Source organism: Hyla sarda, unplaced genomic scaffold (genome assembly GCF_029499605.1).
Source record: "Hyla sarda isolate aHylSar1 unplaced genomic scaffold, aHylSar1.hap1 scaffold_546, whole genome shotgun sequence".
NCBI lineage: Eukaryota > Metazoa > Chordata > Amphibia > Anura > Hylidae > Hyla > Hyla sarda.
The window spans coordinates 136,832-156,315 of record NW_026610557.1 but is presented as its reverse complement, the minus strand read 5'-3'; the positions used below and the strand labels follow the sequence as shown (position 1 = coordinate 156,315).

The following is a 19,484-nucleotide window of genomic DNA, read 5'->3' as shown; positions in this document are numbered from 1 at the left end:
ACCGAAAATGCCTTCTGAGACACAAGGTCCCAGAGACAGGGGGATCGCAACCCGTTGTCTGTGGACTAAGCCCGCTCCCCAATAGCAGCAAGGGGGTGAAGTCCCTCCGTAAGGAGAGACAATCCCCCAAGGCCGAGAAGCGGGGTACCACAGACACCTTCCGACCAGACCAAATGCAGATACTACACTTGATCTTAGCCAAAAGGCCGAGAAGCGATAACCGTGAAAGGGGCGGGCCCAACAAGGTCCCCTTCATGGGCACTATCACTGCTTGCTGTCAGGGAGGCTGCCAGACAATTTTCCATGCACACTCTGGGCTGGGGGGCAGTCAACCACCAGTACACACAGCAGAACCTAAACCCATACCATTATTGCTAAGCAGCAAGACAGGGGCCCATTGCACTCCCACGGGGCCTTTTTAAATGCAATCCATAACCCGGATTTGCCAGGAACCCTTCTTACTCCTCCTACTTGCATGTGACACTGGGCTTAGGATCTGCATAGGAAACACACACACAAGCACACACCTACCTTTGTTGCCTGCAGATGCCTCCTTGGCTGTCCCCAAACGGTATCAAACCAACACCCACGGGAAGCTGTAAGCATAGAGGACATGCCTGCACCCCATTGGACTTACCTGTGTGGGTTAAATCCGGGTTATTTGACAACCTATGGCGGTGATGGTTCTGCTCAGGCAGAGCAGTGCTGATGCTCCTCATAAAGCTGTCGCTGCTGTGAAGGTTCTAGGTGACATCACAAATCCCTTTGGTTACATACACAACAAAGCTGGGTTGTTGTTGTTTACACTCTGCAAGGCCTGTGGAAGTGAGTGACATCATAGCACTGTAGTTCTGAGGGTTCAAGATGGATGCAACAATCTCCTGTTGCTTCTATGAAGGCCGTAATAGACGACATCACCAAACAGCTCCATAGTCACATACACAGCAAAGGAGAGATGTTGTTTACACCTAGTGATGTCAGTGGTATTGAGTGACATCACAGCACAGTGCTAAGGCTCCTGGGCCTGGACACAGCAGCGGCTGCAATATCTCAACGGAGAATACGTTTATATCTATGTGTGTGTGTGCGCATATATATATATATATATATATATATATATATATATATATATATATATATATATTTCTCCGCCGAAATCACTTTTAAACCCATTTCCACCTTTTTTTCCCTTCTCTTCCTCTTACTTTTTTTTCACGTTTTTTTACGTTTTTCTCCTTTTCGCCTCTTTTCTGGGCGTATTATTCTTCTTTTTCTTCTTTTTTTTCGTCTAATGCATACCCCATCAGTGCAGCAATGCTTATTCAATACCGCCAGCAGATGGAGACACTGGGGGATAATTTTCTAAGGATTTATACTGATTTTTCCTGTCTGAATTTGTCGCACAGAAAGTTGCAGGCCAAATATGTGTGACATTTCTGCGACTTTAGCTTCTAGAGCATTTTTACAACATTATACATAGGTGCTGAATACATAAAAAGCGACTGTTCAGCGACAGACAAGTCGCATCGGCTGAAAGTAGGCCAGAATGTCAGTCCATGTTGGAGCAGGTTTAGATACAGTCTAAAGCATAGATCTCAAAGTCTGTGCACAGAATTTAGCAAGGGCCTCGCACCTTCTGATGCATCAGGTAGGTGCACAATAGCATAGCCTAACCCTCTGTACTTTGGTCTATATTGATGCGGGACATAGACAGCCAGCTGATGACCAATCCATTAGTGCAATGGATGGCTGGAAGCATTTGTCTTTGCCTTTGCAATACCACAGAAGCAATGCATGGTCAATGTACAGCAATGACACACCTGTGTGAACAGCCAGGAGACACCCCCCCCCCCCCCCATGTTATGTTACATAGTTACATAGTTAGTACGGTCGAAAAAAGACATATGTCCATCACGTTCAACCAGGGAATTAAGGGGTAGGGGTGTGGCGCGATATTGGGGAAGGGATGAGATTTTATATTTCTTCATAAGCATTAATCTTATTTTGTCAATTAGGAACATTCAGCACCCACCCGCTATCAAGGCAGCTGCCTATCATGTCATGCCCTACCTGCACAGGTGTGCTGGCTACTCAAATGATCCAATTAAGGAGGCCATTTAGTCAGCAGCAGCAGAAGTCCTGTGCCTGGACGCTCCAACAGGGGCCAGACACAAGCAGAAGCAGAAGCAGCAGAAGCAGCAGCAGCAGCAGCAGCACCACCTTTTGTTTTTTGGCTGCAGCAGCAGCAAGGCCCACAGGGCTGGCTAGCTGGCTAGCCAGCAAGCAGGTAGCAATGAAAGTAGGAATCTTTCTTTTTAACCCTGTAAGGGGGTGGTGCACTGTACCCGAAGATACTGCCATATCGGGTCAATGCATAGGGCGACGGAAGCAAGCTTCGAAATCGGCCCCCGTTCTCAAAAATCCATTTAATATATGGTCCCCAGATAGGGGACGTATCAGATATTAAACTGATAAGAACAGATACTACACTTGATCTTAGCCAAAAGGCCGAGAAGCGATAACCGTGAAAGGGGCGGGCCCAACAAGGTCCCCTTCATGGGCACTATCACTGCTTGCTGTCAGGGAGGCTGCCAGACAATTTTCCATGCACACTCTGGGCTGGGGGGCAGTCAACCACCAGTACACACAGCAGAACCTAAACCCATACCATTATTGCTAAGCAGCAAGACAGGGGCCCATTGCACTCCCACGGGGCCTTTTTAAATGCAATCCATAACCCGGATTTGCCAGGAACCCTTCTTACTCCTCCTACTTGCATGTGACACTGGGCTTAGGATCTGCATAGGAAACACACACACAAGCACACACCTACCTTTGTTGCCTGCAGATGCCTCCTTGGCTGTCCCCAAACGGTATCAAACCAACACCCACGGGAAGCTGTAAGCATAGAGGACATGCCTGCACCCCATTGGACTTACCTGTGTGGGTTAAATCCGGGTTATTTGACAACCTATGGCGGTGATGGTTCTGCTCAGGCAGAGCAGTGCTGATGCTCCTCATAAAGCTGTCGCTGCTGTGAAGGTTCTAGGTGACATCACAAATCCCTTTGGTTACATACACAACAAAGCTGGGTTGTTGTTGTTTACACTCTGCAAGGCCTGTGGAAGTGAGTGACATCATAGCACTGTAGTTCTGAGGGTTCAAGATGGATGCAACAATCTCCTGTTGCTTCTATGAAGGCCGTAATAGACGACATCACCAAACAGCTCCATAGTCACATACACAGCAAAGGAGAGATGTTGTTTACACCTAGTGATGTCAGTGGTATTGAGTGACATCACAGCACAGTGCTAAGGCTCCTGGGCCTGGACACAGCAGCGGCTGCAATATCTCAACGGAGAATACGTTTATATCTATGTGTGTGTGTGCGCATATATATATATATATATATATATATATATATATATATATATATATATATATTTCTCCGCCGAAATCACTTTTAAACCCATTTCCACCTTTTTTTCCCTTCTCTTCCTCTTACTTTTTTTTCACGTTTTTTTACGTTTTTCTCCTTTTCGCCTCTTTTCTGGGCGTATTATTCTTCTTTTTCTTCTTTTTTTTCGTCTAATGCATACCCCATCAGTGCAGCAATGCTTATTCAATACCGCCAGCAGATGGAGACACTGGGGGATAATTTTCTAAGGATTTATACTGATTTTTCCTGTCTGAATTTGTCGCACAGAAAGTTGCAGGCCAAATATGTGTGACATTTCTGCGACTTTAGCTTCTAGAGCATTTTTACAACATTATACATAGGTGCTGAATACATAAAAAGCGACTGTTCAGCGACAGACAAGTCGCATCGGCTGAAAGTAGGCCAGAATGTCAGTCCATGTTGGAGCAGGTTTAGATACAGTCTAAAGCATAGATCTCAAAGTCTGTGCACAGAATTTAGCAAGGGCCTCGCACCTTCTGATGCATCAGGTAGGTGCACAATAGCATAGCCTAACCCTCTGTACTTTGGTCTATATTGATGCGGGACATAGACAGCCAGCTGATGACCAATCCATTAGTGCAATGGATGGCTGGAAGCATTTGTCTTTGCCTTTGCAATACCACAGAAGCAATGCATGGTCAATGTACAGCAATGACACACCTGTGTGAACAGCCAGGAGACCCCCCCCCCCCCCCATGTTATGTTACATAGTTACATAGTTAGTACGGTCGAAAAAAGACATATGTCCATCACGTTCAACCAGGGAATTAAGGGGTAGGGGTGTGGCGCGATATTGGGGAAGGGATGAGATTTTATATTTCTTCATAAGCATTAATCTTATTTTGTCAATTAGGAACATTCAGCACCCACCCGCTATCAAGGCAGCTGCCTATCATGTCATGCCCTACCTGCACAGGTGTGCTGGCTACTCAAATGATCCAATTAAGGAGGCCATTTAGTCAGCAGCAGCAGAAGTCCTGTGCCTGGACGCTCCAACAGGGGCCAGACACAAGCAGAAGCAGAAGCAGCAGAAGCAGCAGCAGCACCACCTTTTGTTTTTTGGCTGCAGCAGCAGCAAGGCCCACAGGGCTGGCTAGCTGGCTAGCCAGCAAGCAGGTAGCAATGAAAGTAGGAATCTTTCTTTTTAACCCTGTAAGGGGGTGGTGCACTGTACCCGAAGATACTGCCATATCGGGTCAATGCATAGGGCGACGGAAGCAAGCTTCGAAATCGGCCCCCGTTCTCAAAAATCCATTTAATATATGGTCCCCAGATAGGGGACGTATCAGATATTAAACTGATAAGAACAGATACTACACTTGATCTTAGCCAAAAGGCCGAGAAGCGATAACCGTGAAAGGGGCGGGCCCAACAAGGTCCCCTTCATGGGCACTATCACTGCTTGCTGTCAGGGAGGCTGCCAGACAATTTTCCATGCACACTCTGGGCTGGGGGGCAGTCAACCACCAGTACACACAGCAGAACCTAAACCCATACCATTATTGCTAAGCAGCAAGACAGGGGCCCATTGCACTCCCACGGGGCCTTTTTAAATGCAATCCATAACCCGGATTTGCCAGGAACCCTTCTTACTCCTCCTACTTGCATGTGACACTGGGCTTAGGATCTGCATAGGAAACACACACACAAGCACACACCTACCTTTGTTGCCTGCAGATGCCTCCTTGGCTGTCCCCAAACGGTATCAAACCAACACCCACGGGAAGCTGTAAGCATAGAGGACATGCCTGCACCCCATTGGACTTACCTGTGTGGGTTAAATCCGGGTTATTTGACAACCTATGGCGGTGATGGTTCTGCTCAGGCAGAGCAGTGCTGATGCTCCTCATAAAGCTGTCGCTGCTGTGAAGGTTCTAGGTGACATCACAAATCCCTTTGGTTACATACACAACAAAGCTGGGTTGTTGTTGTTTACACTCTGCAAGGCCTGTGGAAGTGAGTGACATCATAGCACTGTAGTTCTGAGGGTTCAAGATGGATGCAACAATCTCCTGTTGCTTCTATGAAGGCCGTAATAGACGACATCACCAAACAGCTCCATAGTCACATACACAGCAAAGGAGAGATGTCGTTTACACCTAGTGATGTCAGTGGTATTGAGTGACATCACAGCACAGTGCTAAGGCTCCTGGGCCTGGACACAGCAGCGGCTGCAATATCTCAACGGAGAATACGTTTATATCTATGTGTGTGTGTGCGCATATATATATATATATATATATATATATATATATATATATATATTTCTCCGCCGAAATCACTTTTAAACCCATTTCCACCTTTTTTTCCCTTCTCTTCCTCTTACTTTTTTTTCATGTTTTTTTACGTTTTTCTCCTTTTCGCCTCTTTTCTGGGCGTATTATTCTTCTTTTTCTTCTTTTTTTTTCGTCTAATGCATACCCCATCAGTGCAGCAATGCTTATTCAATACCGCCAGCAGATGGAGACACTGGGGGATAATTTTCTAAGGATTTATACTGATTTTTCCTGTCTGAATTTGTCGCACAGAAAGTTGCAGGCCAAATATGTGTGACATTTCTGCGACTTTAGCTTCTAGAGCATTTTTACAACATTATACATAGGTGCTGAATACATAAAAAGCGACTGTTCAGCGACAGACAAGTCGCATCGGCTGAAAGTAGGCCAGAATGTCAGTCCATGTTGGAGCAGGTTTAGATACAGTCTAAAGCATAGATCTCAAAGTCTGTGCACAGAATTTAGCAAGGGCCTCGCACCTTCTGATGCATCAGGTAGGTGCACAATAGCATAGCCTAACCCTCTGTACTTTGGTCTATATTGATGCGGGACATAGACAGCCAGCTGATGACCAATCCATTAGTGCAATGGATGGCTGGAAGCATTTGTCTTTGCCTTTGCAATACCACAGAAGCAATGCATGGTCAATGTACAGCAATGACACACCTGTGTGAACAGCCAGGAGACCCCCCCCCCCCCCCCCCCCATGTTATGTTACATAGTTACATAGTTAGTACGGTCGAAAAAAGACATATGTCCATCACGTTCAACCAGGGAATTAAGGGGTAGGGGTGTGGCGCGATATTGGGGAAGGGATGAGATTTTATATTTCTTCATAAGCATTAATCTTATTTTGTCAATTAGGAACATTCAGCACCCACCCGCTATCAAGGCAGCTGCCTATCATGTCATGCCCTACCTGCACAGGTGTGCTGGCTACTCAAATGATCCAATTAAGGAGGCCATTTAGTCAGCAGCAGCAGAAGTCCTGTGCCTGGACGCTCCAACAGGGGCCAGACACAAGCAGAAGCAGAAGCAGCAGAAGCAGCAGCAGCACCACCTTTTGTTTTTTGGCTGCAGCAGCAGCAAGGCCCACAGGGCTGGCTAGCTGGCTAGCCAGCAAGCAGGTAGCAATGAAAGTAGGAATCTTTCTTTTTAACCCTGTAAGGGGGTGGTGCACTGTACCCGAAGATACTGCCATATCGGGTCAATGCATAGGGCGACGGAAGCAAGCTTCGAAATCGGCCCCCGTTCTCAAAAATCCATTTAATATATGGTCCCCAGATAGGGGACGTATCAGATATTAAACTGATAAGAACAGATACTACACTTGATCTTAGCCAAAAGGCCGAGAAGCGATAACCGTGAAAGGGGCGGGCCCAACAAGGTCCCCTTCATGGGCACTATCACTGCTTGCTGTCAGGGAGGCTGCCAGACAATTTTCCATGCACACTCTGGGCTGGGGGGCAGTCAACCACCAGTACACACAGCAGAACCTAAACCCATACCATTATTGCTAAGCAGCAAGACAGGGGCCCATTGCACTCCCACGGGGCCTTTTTAAATGCAATCCATAACCCGGATTTGCCAGGAACCCTTCTTACTCCTCCTACTTGCATGTGACACTGGGCTTAGGATCTGCATAGGAAACACACACACAAGCACACACCTACCTTTGTTGCCTGCAGATGCCTCCTTGGCTGTCCCCAAACGGTATCAAACCAACACCCACGGGAAGCTGTAAGCATAGAGGACATGCCTGCACCCCATTGGACTTACCTGTGTGGGTTAAATCCGGGTTATTTGACAACCTATGGCGGTGATGGTTCTGCTCAGGCAGAGCAGTGCTGATGCTCCTCATAAAGCTGTCGCTGCTGTGAAGGTTCTAGGTGACATCACAAATCCCTTTGGTTACATACACAACAAAGCTGGGTTGTTGTTGTTTACACTCTGCAAGGCCTGTGGAAGTGAGTGACATCATAGCACTGTAGTTCTGAGGGTTCAAGATGGATGCAACAATCTCCTGTTGCTTCTATGAAGGCCGTAATAGACGACATCACCAAACAGCTCCATAGTCACATACACAGCAAAGGAGAGATGTTGTTTACACCTAGTGATGTCAGTGGTATTGAGTGACATCACAGCACAGTGCTAAGGCTCCTGGGCCTGGACACAGCAGCGGCTGCAATATCTCAACGGAGAATACGTTTATATCTATGTGTGTGTGTGCGCATATATATATATATATATATATATATATATATATATATATATATTTCTCCGCCGAAATCACTTTTAAACCCATTTCCACCTTTTTTTCCCTTCTCTTCCTCTTACTTTTTTTTCACGTTTTTTTACGTTTTTCTCCTTTTCGCCTCTTTTCTGGGCGTATTATTCTTCTTTTTCTTCTTTTTTTTCGTCTAATGCATACCCCATCAGTGCAGCAATGCTTATTCAATACCGCCAGCAGATGGAGACACTGGGGGATAATTTTCTAAGGATTTATACTGATTTTTCCTGTCTGAATTTGTCGCACAGAAAGTTGCAGGCCAAATATGTGTGACATTTCTGCGACTTTAGCTTCTAGAGCATTTTTACAACATTATACATAGGTGCTGAATACATAAAAAGCGACTGTTCAGCGACAGACAAGTCGCATCGGCTGAAAGTAGGCCAGAATGTCAGTCCATGTTGGAGCAGGTTTAGATACAGTCTAAAGCATAGATCTCAAAGTCTGTGCACAGAATTTAGCAAGGGCCTCGCACCTTCTGATGCATCAGGTAGGTGCACAATAGCATAGCCTAACCCTCTGTACTTTGGTCTATATTGATGCGGGACATAGACAGCCAGCTGATGACCAATCCATTAGTGCAATGGATGGCTGGAAGCATTTGTCTTTGCCTTTGCAATACCACAGAAGCAATGCATGGTCAATGTACAGCAATGACACACCTGTGTGAACAGCCAGGAGACCCCCCCCCCCCCCCCCCATGTTATGTTACATAGTTACATAGTTAGTACGGTCGAAAAAAGACATATGTCCATCACGTTCAACCAGGGAATTAAGGGGTAGGGGTGTGGCGCGATATTGGGGAAGGGATGAGATTTTATATTTCTTCATAAGCATTAATCTTATTTTGTCAATTAGGAACATTCAGCACCCACCCGCTATCAAGGCAGCTGCCTATCATGTCATGCCCTACCTGCACAGGTGTGCTGGCTACTCAAATGATCCAATTAAGGAGGCCATTTAGTCAGCAGCAGCAGAAGTCCTGTGCCTGGACGCTCCAACAGGGGCCAGACACAAGCAGAAGCAGAAGCAGCAGAAGCAGCAGCAGCACCACCTTTTGTTTTTTGGCTGCAGCAGCAGCAAGGCCCACAGGGCTGGCTAGCTGGCTAGCCAGCAAGCAGGTAGCAATGAAAGTAGGAATCTTTCTTTTTAACCCTGTAAGGGGGTGGTGCACTGTACCCGAAGATACTGCCATATCGGGTCAATGCATAGGGCGACGGAAGCAAGCTTCGAAATCGGCCCCCGTTCTCAAAAATCCATTTAATATATGGTCCCCAGATAGGGGACGTATCAGATATTAAACTGATAAGAACAGATTTTTTTTGATTGAAAGAGCTTTATTTTCCGTTCAGTCATTACAAGTCGTACAATAAATTACAGTCACACAAAGCATGATAGTACAATACACAGCAAAGGTTCCCTAAGCTATACATCGCACACCATGCTACTCTAACATTCAGCTCAATCCTGCAATATAAAGGCACAAGAGATCAAACAAAAACCAAATAATACAATCTGTGATCGGGGTAGGGGTGTGGGCGACTATGTGGGGGTAGGGAGGGGACGGATCACAGGGCCAAACTGTTGGGCTGTATCTTCAGGGAGACATGGGAGAAGGAGAGGGGTCTTCACTCCTCTTCTTCCTCATCAACGGCCGAGCTGTCCAAGATGGAATAGTCTCTAAGCAGGTTCTTGATGAACCTGCGGCAGTCCCGGACGGACATGTTTTCCCTGTTGATCACGAGGCGGTTCCTGGCAAGCCACACTGCGTCCTTAAAACAGTTCATAAGGCGCCAGGCCTCCTGGATGGCCTCCACGTCGTGGGTCCCAGGGAACAGGCCGTAAAGCACCGAATGGTACGATAGGCAGCTCCTGGGCACTGAGTCTCTGAGTTCATGTTCTAGGGCGTCCAACAGACCCTGTGCAAAGGGGCACTGCCAAAACACGTGGAAAGATGTTTCCTCCACGTAGGGGCAACGGGGGCAGTACCGGGTCTTGCACAGGTTGCGGGCATGCATGAATGACCTGAGAGAGAGACCTCCCATGACGGCCATCCACGACAAGTCCTTGTGTCCATTGGTAAGCCGCTTTGAGGCCACATTGTTCCAAACTGTCTCTGCAGTGGCTGCGGGGAGTCCCGGAACCAGCTCGGTCAAGTCCTTAGCTCGGATGAGCTTGTGGATTGTCTTCGGCTTCCATAGGTCTGGTTTCAGTCCTTCCAGCTGGTGCTCCCTCACAAACCGGACAACATCCCCATAGAACCAGGGAGTGTTCCAGTTGTAAGGGATGGAGCTGTCCCACTTGTCCCAGCCCAGCTGTCTCCAGAGGGGCATGAGAAGCAAGCGAGACATGGACCTGCCCGCTGAGCCAGTCTTTTCTACAAGAGTCCGCTGCACCGTGACACATGCAAAGGAGGCCCTCAGCAGAGCGGGGATGTCGGGTATTCCCTTCCCACCCTTGCGGGGTTCCTTGTACATCACGGTCCTCTTGACTCTGTCCATTTTGCCCCAGACGAAGCCAAACACTGTCCGGGTGATGGCCTTGCAAACGGTGGTATGGGGAGGCCAGGCCTGTGCGGTATATTGGAGCACAGGCAAAACTTCACTCCGCAGGACAAGTGCCTTGCCTTCCATCGTGAGCTTTCTGGAGCTCCACAGTCCGATCTTCGAGTTTATCCTTCCTAGTCGGTCTTGCCAAGACTTAAGGGCCGCTCCTTCCTTCCCGAACCAGACTCCAAGAATTTGAATGAAGTCCGGCTTGACAGCAAAGGGGAAGGGGGCGGAAGAAGCCAGGTGCCATTCCCCGAAGAGCATGGCCTCCGACTTCCCGCAGTTGACTTTTGCCCCCGAAGCTCTGCCGAAGTCCTCGCAGGTCTGGACGAGTGCAGTCACCGAACGCTGGTCAGCGCAGAAGACGGTCACGTCGTCCATGTAGAGCGAGCACTTGACCTCGTGGCGATCTGGTCCTGGTGCGGTGATCCCTCTGATCTCTCCATTCTGCCGGATAGTCTCAGCGAAGAGCTCTATAACACAAACAAAAAGGAGAGGTGAAAGAGGGCAGCCTTGTCTAACCCCTGAAAGAATGGAAAAGGGGTCAGTCTTCCAGCCGTTCACCAACACCGTGCTGTAAATGTCAAAATACATAACGTTAACAAAAGAGCAAAACATCTTCCCCAGACCCAGCCTGCGCAAAACCCTGTCCATGAATGCGTGGGAGACACGGTCGAACGCCTTCTCCTGATCTAAGCTGACCAGGGCGGCGCGGCCCCCGCGGTCCTGGATGTAATGGACCGTGTCTCTCACAAGGGCAAGGCTGTCGGCAATCCTGCGGCCAGGAATGCTGCAGGTCTGGTCCGGATGGACGATCTGCCCCATGACAGGTTTCAGCCTGTTGGCCAGCACCTTGGCGAGGATCTTGTAGTCCACGTTCAGGAGAGAGATGGGACGCCAGTTTTTCAGGTCACATCTCTCCCCCTTCCGCTTATACAAGATCGTGATCATCCCTTCCCTCAACGACGGAGGCATTCTGCCCCCCACCACCATCTCCTCGTACACCTCCAACAGGTCCGGACAGATCAGGTCACCCAGCGCTACGTAGAGCTCGGCCGGGAGACCGTCACTGCCCGGGGTCCTGCCGGGCTTAAAGGATTTAGCGGCAGAGAGCAGCTCCCCCACCGTCAAGGGATCGTCCATTGCCGCCGCACCTGCGGGATCAACAACGTTAGTGACACCTGACAGGAACCTCTCGGCGGCTTCGGGGTCGGATGACTTGGGGGCGTAGAGGTTGCTGTAGAAGTCGTGGACGACCCCCATCACTTCCTCCTTGCCGCTCCTCATGTGTCCGGTCTCATCTCGTAGCTCAGTCAGGGGCGTGTGGCCGGCATGGAGCTTCCTGAAAAAGAAAGAGTTACATTTCTCACCCTTCTCCAGGTTCTCCACCTTGGAACGAAAGACGATTCGCTTGGATTCCTCCTCAAAGTGCCTTTTCAAGCTCTTTTTGGTCTCCTCCAGCTCCTCCCTGACGTCCCAGCCACACTGGAGCAGGTCCTGCAGGGACCGCAGCTCGCGCTGCAGTTTCCTCAAGTCCCACTTCTTCGCACACGCCTGTTGTCTGCCTTTTGCCTGAAAGAAACAACGGAATTCGACTTTAACATATTCCCACCAATCGCTGATGCACTTGAACAGACATTTGTCATTTCGCCATACAAGGTAAGCATCCCTAAGTTCCTCCATGACCTCCCTCTGCTCCAACAGGGCACAATTCAACTTCCAGGAGCCCGGGCCAGGTGGGAATCCATGGCCCAGAGTCCCCCGGAATCGAATGGCCCTGTGGTCAGAGAAGAAGCAGGGGACCATAGAGTACGACACCTTTCTGACTGCTCTCGAAGTGAAGATGAAGTCTATCCGAGAACGGAGCGAGCCATCGGGGCGGCTCCACGTATAGTTTACGGAGCCGTTCCCGATGGACCCGACAACGTCCTGCAAGGATGCCTCCGTCACCATCTCGATCAGCAGTTTAGACGTCACGTCCAGGTTGGCGGATGTGCCAGAACTGCGCCCGTCCACCTCAATGGGGCAGTTGAAGTCACCACCCAACACTACTGCCCTAGTGGTGGCGAGTTCAGCCCGCAGGGCCTGGAGAACCTCCAGTCGGACATCCCTCTCAGGGGAGGCATACACGTTGATGAGCCGCACGGGCTCACCCGCCCAGGAACCGTCTGCGACAAGAAGTCTGCCACAGACGAGCTCCCGGACGGAATCAAGTGCAAAGTTACCTCCCCTGATCAGGATGGCCACCCCCGCAGACCTATTGTCACCCCCACCAGACCAGTAGGAAGGGCCGTGAGGCCACTGCCTGGCCAGATGGTTGTAAGACCTAGAAGCAGACAAAGCACATTCCTGCAACATGAAAACATCACACCTCTGGGAATCTAAGAACGTAAGAACAGTCTGAAATCTAAACCAAGCTCTAATACTCCTCACATTAATGCAGAAGATGTTGAGATCAGCCATGGGAATAAAAAGAGAGGTTAGTTCTGATACTAGTTACCAGTCTGGTCGGACGGGTCTTCTTCTCTGGCGCCTGTCGGCTCCTGTGGCTTCTCGTAGCGCCCTTCTAAGAACTCGTCGTAGACCGTGTTGGACGGAGTGTCCAGGATTTTCTTGACCTCTGGGTCCTGCAGCAGCTCCTCCATAGATTGAGCTTGGACTGGCTCTGCTTGGACCTGCTCCACTTGGGCCTGCTCCATCACCTCCTCTCCTTCTGAAGCTTCAAGGCTCTCACAGACCTGCTCCATCTCCTCCTCCTCATCTGAAGCTTGAGGGGTCTCGCAGGTCTCGATTATCTTTCTTTTGTGGGACTCTTCTGATACGTTGTCCCTTCCTTTCCTCTTCCTCTGTATGGTACCTGGGGGAGGAAGCACAGGAAAGTCCTCCGAAGGGCGGGCACCAGCAGCTGGAGGGGGGTTAGGTGCTGCTGGGCCAGGAGAGAAAGGAGGCTGGGTGGGGCGGGGGGCAGGAGAGAGTGCCCGGGCAGGGGAGGACGGGGCAGGGGTGGGCCGGGCAGGGGAGGACGGGGCAGGGGTGGGCCGGGCAGGGGAGGACGGGGCAGGGGTGGGCCGGGGTGGGGTACGGGGGGCAGGGGTGGGCCGGGGTGGGGTACGGGGGGCAGGGGTGGGGCGGGATGGGGCAGGAGGGGCGGGGGTGGGACGGGATGGGGCAGGAGGGGCAGGGGTGGGACGGGATGGGGCAGGAGGGGCAGGGGTGGGACGGGATGGGGCAGGGGTGGGACGGGATGGGGCAGGGGTGGGGCGGGATGGGGCAGGAGATGGGGCGGGAGGGGCAGGGGATGGGGCGGGAGGGGCAGGGGAGGGGCGGGACGGGGCAGGGGTGGTGGCTTTCGCCTTCTTACCCTCCTTGGTCGGCTTGGCCATCCGTGGTGTTGGCTCCGGAGCTGGGGCTGGCTTCGGTGCTCTCGCTGCCACAGATGCCCATGTTCTCTCCCTCTGGGGGCAGTCCTTGTAGCTGTGGGCTGCCAGTCCGCAGAGGTTGCAGGTCTTGCTCTTGGGGCAGTCCTTGGTCGTGTGACCTGTCACACGGCAATACCTGCAGGCATCCTCCGTACAGTCCTTGCCCTCGTGGCCCATCTTGCCACATCTCCTGCAGGTCTGCGGCATGTCCGGGTAGAAGATAAGTCCTGTGGAGTTGCCCAAGGAAAATGTCGTTGGCAGGTGCTGTAGTCCGTCTGGAGAAGCAGGGTTCTTGTTGAGTCTGACGACCACAGACCACTTGCAGGTCCAGTATCCGAGTGAGTTCAGGATGCGGGTGGGCTCCCTCACCACGGTGCAGAAGCGCTTCAGGAAGGTCGAGATGTCCGTGCCTGGGGTGTGTGGGTTCCGCATTGAGACCGTCACCCGCCTCTCCTCTCTTTGAATAAGGCAGTTGCCCACAAAGCGAGAGAAAGGGGATTCGGGACTCGCCGCTTTCACCACCTCCCAGTATCTTCTACAGGTCCCAATGGTGGCAAAGGTGATGTAGAAGATTCCCGAAAAGAAGGTTGCTATTCCCAGGGTGTCAGCCGTGGGGAAGCCTTGATCCGCCAGCATCTTCTTGCAGAACACGTCGTGGGACATGTCCGGCACCCTTCCGTCCACGGGCTTGAGCTTCAAGGCAACAGTCTGCCTCATCCAGGGCTCCAGGGTTGGAGCTTCCAGGTTAGGAATTCTGCCGCCCTTCTGCCTTGCCGTGGTGGAGGTTGAAGCTTGCTGTGGTTGGGGCTGGACCTCCAGGCCTTGCCCTGCAGCCTCCTGGGTGGACTTGCTGGTTGAGGCCATGGCTTCTTCCAGCAGGCTCTTTTCCGCTTCCTTGCTTGCTTGTGGAGAGAGGCTTCGCAAAGTCTTCTTTCCCGGGTGGGAGGAGCTATGCAGATCCGGTCCCGGTGGGAGGAGCTATGCAAATCCTTCTCCAGAGGCAGCGAGTTTCTTCGAAAAGATTCTGCGCCGCCTTCCTCTTCGCCGCTGTTCCGGAATTCACCGCCGATTCCCTTCTTCCAGGTTCTTCGTCGGCTTCTTCCGGAGCTGCAGTCTTCAAGATCTTCTCCTTCTTCAGATGTTCCGAGGCAGGCAGGAGACGATCTTCAGGTGGTATGCTCTAGAGAAATGCGGTTCTAATAAGAACGAAAAGTACTGCAATCGTACTACGCAAAATCTCTACCACAATGCTTGGAGTTCTTCAGACCGTAGCGATCATGGTATCTCCCCTGCCAGGTAAGTATCTGCAGACAGCTGTTTCGGGGTTTTTGCCCCTCGTCAGTACAGAGCAGGGTACAGATACTACACTTGATCTTAGCCAAAAGGCCGAGAAGCGATAACCGTGAAAGGGGCGGGCCCAACAAGGTCCCCTTCATGGGCACTATCACTGCTTGCTGTCAGGGAGGCTGCCAGACAATTTTCCATGCACACTCTGGGCTGGGGGGCAGTCAACCACCAGTACACACAGCAGAACCTAAACCCATACCATTATTGCTAAGCAGCAAGACAGGGGCCCATTGCACTCCCACGGGGCCTTTTTAAATGCAATCCATAACCCGGATTTGCCAGGAACCCTTCTTACTCCTCCTACTTGCATGTGACACTGGGCTTAGGATCTGCATAGGAAACACACACACAAGCACACACCTACCTTTGTTGCCTGCAGATGCCTCCTTGGCTGTCCCCAAACGGTATCAAACCAACACCCACGGGAAGCTGTAAGCATAGAGGACATGCCTGCACCCCATTGGACTTACCTGTGTGGGTTAAATCCGGGTTATTTGACAACCTATGGCGGTGATGGTTCTGCTCAGGCAGAGCAGTGCTGATGCTCCTCATAAAGCTGTCGCTGCTGTGAAGGTTCTAGGTGACATCACAAATCCCTTTGGTTACATACACAACAAAGCTGGGTTGTTGTTGTTTACACTCTGCAAGGCCTGTGGAAGTGAGTGACATCATAGCACTGTAGTTCTGAGGGTTCAAGATGGATGCAACAATCTCCTGTTGCTTCTATGAAGGCCGTAATAGACGACATCACCAAACAGCTCCATAGTCACATACACAGCAAAGGAGAGATGTTGTTTACACCTAGTGATGTCAGTGGTATTGAGTGACATCACAGCACAGTGCTAAGGCTCCTGGGCCTGGACACAGCAGCGGCTGCAATATCTCAACGGAGAATACGTTTATATCTATGTGTGTGTGTGCGCATATATATATATATATATATATATATATATATATTTCTCCGCCGAAATCACTTTTAAACCCATTTCCACCTTTTTTTCCCTTCTCTTCCTCTTACTTTTTTTTCACGTTTTTTTACGTTTTTCTCCTTTTCGCCTCTTTTCTGGGCGTATTATTCTTCTTTTTCTTCTTTTTTTTCGTCTAATGCATACCCCATCAGTGCAGCAATGCTTATTCAATACCGCCAGCAGATGGAGACACTGGGGGATAATTTTCTAAGGATTTATACTGATTTTTCCTGTCTGAATTTGTCGCACAGAAAGTTGCAGGCCAAATATGTGTGACATTTCTGCGACTTTAGCTTCTAGAGCATTTTTACAACATTATACATAGGTGCTGAATACATAAAAAGCGACTGTTCAGCGACAGACAAGTCGCATCGGCTGAAAGTAGGCCAGAATGTCAGTCCATGTTGGAGCAGGTTTAGATACAGTCTAAAGCATAGATCTCAAAGTCTGTGCACAGAATTTAGCAAGGGCCTCGCACCTTCTGATGCATCAGGTAGGTGCACAATAGCATAGCCTAACCCTCTGTACTTTGGTCTATATTGATGCGGGACATAGACAGCCAGCTGATGACCAATCCATTAGTGCAATGGATGGCTGGAAGCATTTGTCTTTGCCTTTGCAATACCACAGAAGCAATGCATGGTCAATGTACAGCAATGACACACCTGTGTGAACAGCCAGGAGACCCCCCCCCCCCCCCCCCCCATGTTATGTTACATAGTTACATAGTTAGTACGGTCGAAAAAAGACATATGTCCATCACGTTCAACCAGGGAATTAAGGGGTAGGGGTGTGGCGCGATATTGGGGAAGGGATGAGATTTTATATTTCTTCATAAGCATTAATCTTATTTTGTCAATTAGGAACATTCAGCACCCACCCGCTATCAAGGCAGCTGCCTATCATGTCATGCCCTACCTGCACAGGTGTGCTGGCTACTCAAATGATCCAATTAAGGAGGCCATTTAGTCAGCAGCAGCAGAAGTCCTGTGCCTGGACGCTCCAACAGGGGCCAGACACAAGCAGAAGCAGAAGCAGCAGAAGCAGCAGCAGCACCACCTTTTGTTTTTTGGCTGCAGCAGCAGCAAGGCCCACAGGGCTGGCTAGCTGGCTAGCCAGCAAGCAGGTAGCAATGAAAGTAGGAATCTTTCTTTTTAACCCTGTAAGGGGGTGGTGCACTGTACCCGAAGATACTGCCATATCGGGTCAATGCATAGGGCGACGGAAGCAAGCTTCGAAATCGGCCCCCGTTCTCAAAAATCCATTTAATATATGGTCCCCAGATAGGGGACGTATCAGATATTAAACTGATAAGAACAGATACTACACTTGATCTTAGCCAAAAGGCCGAGAAGCGATAACCGTGAAAGGGGCGGGCCCAACAAGGTCCCCTTCATGGGCACTATCACTGCTTGCTGTCAGGGAGGCTGCCAGACAATTTTCCATGCACACTCTGGGCTGGGGGGCAGTCAACCACCAGTACACACAGCAGAACCTAAACCCATACCATTATTGCTAAGCAGCAAGACAGGGGCCCATTGCACTCCCACGGGGCCTTTTTAAATGCAATCCATAACCCGGATTTGCCAGGAACCCTTCTTACTCCTCCTACTTGCATGTGACACTGGGCTTAGGATCTGCATAGGAAACACACACACAAGCACACACCTACCTTTGTTGCCTGCAGATGCCTCCTTGGCTGTCCCCAAACGGTATCAAACCAACACCCACGGGAAGCTGTAAGCATAGAGGACATGCCTGCACCCCATTGGACTTACCTGTGTGGGTTAAATCCGGGTTATTTGACAACCTATGGCGGTGATGGTTCTGCTCAGGCAGAGCAGTGCTGATGCTCCTCATAAAGCTGTCGCTGCTGTGAAGGTTCTAGGTGACATCACAAATCCCTTTGGTTACATACACAACAAAGCTGGGTTGTTGTTGTTTACACTCTGCAAGGCCTGTGGAAGTGAGTGACATCATAGCACTGTAGTTCTGAGGGTTCAAGATGGATGCAACAATCTCCTGTTGCTTCTATGAAGGCCGTAATAGACGACATCACCAAACAGCTCCATAGTCACATACACAGCAAAGGAGAGATGTTGTTTACACCTAGTGATGTCAGTGGTATTGAGTGACATCACAGCACAGTGCTAAGGCTCCTGGGCCTGGACACAGCAGCGGCTGCAATATCTCAACGGAGAATACGTTTATATCTATGTGTGTGTGTGCGCATATATATATATATATATATATATATATATATATATATATATATATTTCTCCGCCGAAATCACTTTTAAACCCATTTCCACCTTTTTTTCCCTTCTCTTCCTCTTACTTTTTTTTCACGTTTTTTTACGTTTTTCTCCTTTTCGCCTCTTTTCTGGGCGTATTATTCTTCTTTTTCTTCTTTTTTTTCGTCTAATGCATACCCCATCAGTGCAGCAATGCTTATTCAATACCGCCAGCAGATGGAGACACTGGGGGATAATTTTCTAAGGATTTATACTGATTTTTCCTGTCTGAATTTGTCGCACAGAAAGTTGCAGGCCAAATATGTGTGACATTTCTGCGACTTTAGCTTCTAGAGCATTTTTACAACATTATACATAGGTGCTGAATACATAAAAAGCGACTGTTCAGCGACAGACAAGTCGCATCGGCTGAAAGTAGGCCAGAATGTCAGTCCATGTTGGAGCAGGTTTAGATACAGTCTAAAGCATAGATCTCAAAGTCTGTGCACAGAATTTAGCAAGGGCCTCGCACCTTCTGATGCATCAGGTAGGTGCACAATAGCATAGCCTAACCCTCTGTACTTTGGTCTATATTGATGCGGGACATAGACAGCCAGCTGATGACCAATCCATTAGTGCAATGGATGGCTGGAAGCATTTGTCTTTGCCTTTGCAATACCACAGAAGCAATGCATGGTCAATGTACAGCAATGACACACCTGTGTGAACAGCCAGGAGACCCCCCCCCCCCCCCCCCCCCATGTTATGTTACATAGTTACATAGTTAGTACGGTCGAAAAAAGACATATGTCCATCACGTTCAACCAGGGAATTAAGGGGTAGGGGTGTGGCGCGATATTGGGGAAGGGATGAGATTTTATATTTCTTCATAAGCATTAATCTTATTTTGTCAATTAGGAACATTCAGCACCCACCCGCTA

The 19,484-nt window shown here is 49.7% G+C and overlaps 4 non-coding genes and 3 pseudogenes across 4 annotated transcripts; all 7 read right to left on the bottom strand.

Annotated features, from left to right (window-relative positions):
* LOC130339607 (U2 spliceosomal RNA) lies at positions 1 to 218 on the bottom strand (annotated as a pseudogene).
* A 2,111-nt stretch (positions 219 to 2,329) lies between these two features.
* LOC130339651 (U2 spliceosomal RNA) lies at positions 2,330 to 2,520 on the bottom strand. Its single transcript, XR_008879979.1, has one exon. It is a non-coding gene; the product is annotated as a U2 spliceosomal RNA (small nuclear RNA).
* Positions 2,521 to 4,618: 2,098 nt separating this feature from the next.
* On the bottom strand, positions 4,619 to 4,809 carry LOC130339649 (U2 spliceosomal RNA). Its single transcript, XR_008879978.1, has one exon. It is a non-coding gene; the product is annotated as a U2 spliceosomal RNA (small nuclear RNA).
* Positions 4,810 to 6,905: 2,096 nt separating this feature from the next.
* On the bottom strand, positions 6,906 to 7,096 carry LOC130339648 (U2 spliceosomal RNA). The gene has a single exon (XR_008879977.1). It is a non-coding gene; the product is annotated as a U2 spliceosomal RNA (small nuclear RNA).
* Positions 7,097 to 9,189: 2,093 nt separating this feature from the next.
* LOC130339590 (U2 spliceosomal RNA) lies at positions 9,190 to 9,365 on the bottom strand (annotated as a pseudogene).
* Positions 9,366 to 15,313: 5,948 nt separating this feature from the next.
* LOC130339602 (U2 spliceosomal RNA) lies at positions 15,314 to 15,392 on the bottom strand (annotated as a pseudogene).
* Positions 15,393 to 17,477: 2,085 nt separating this feature from the next.
* LOC130339647 (U2 spliceosomal RNA) lies at positions 17,478 to 17,668 on the bottom strand. The gene has a single exon (XR_008879976.1). It is a non-coding gene; the product is annotated as a U2 spliceosomal RNA (small nuclear RNA).
* Positions 17,669 to 19,484: the final 1,816 nt, after the last annotated feature.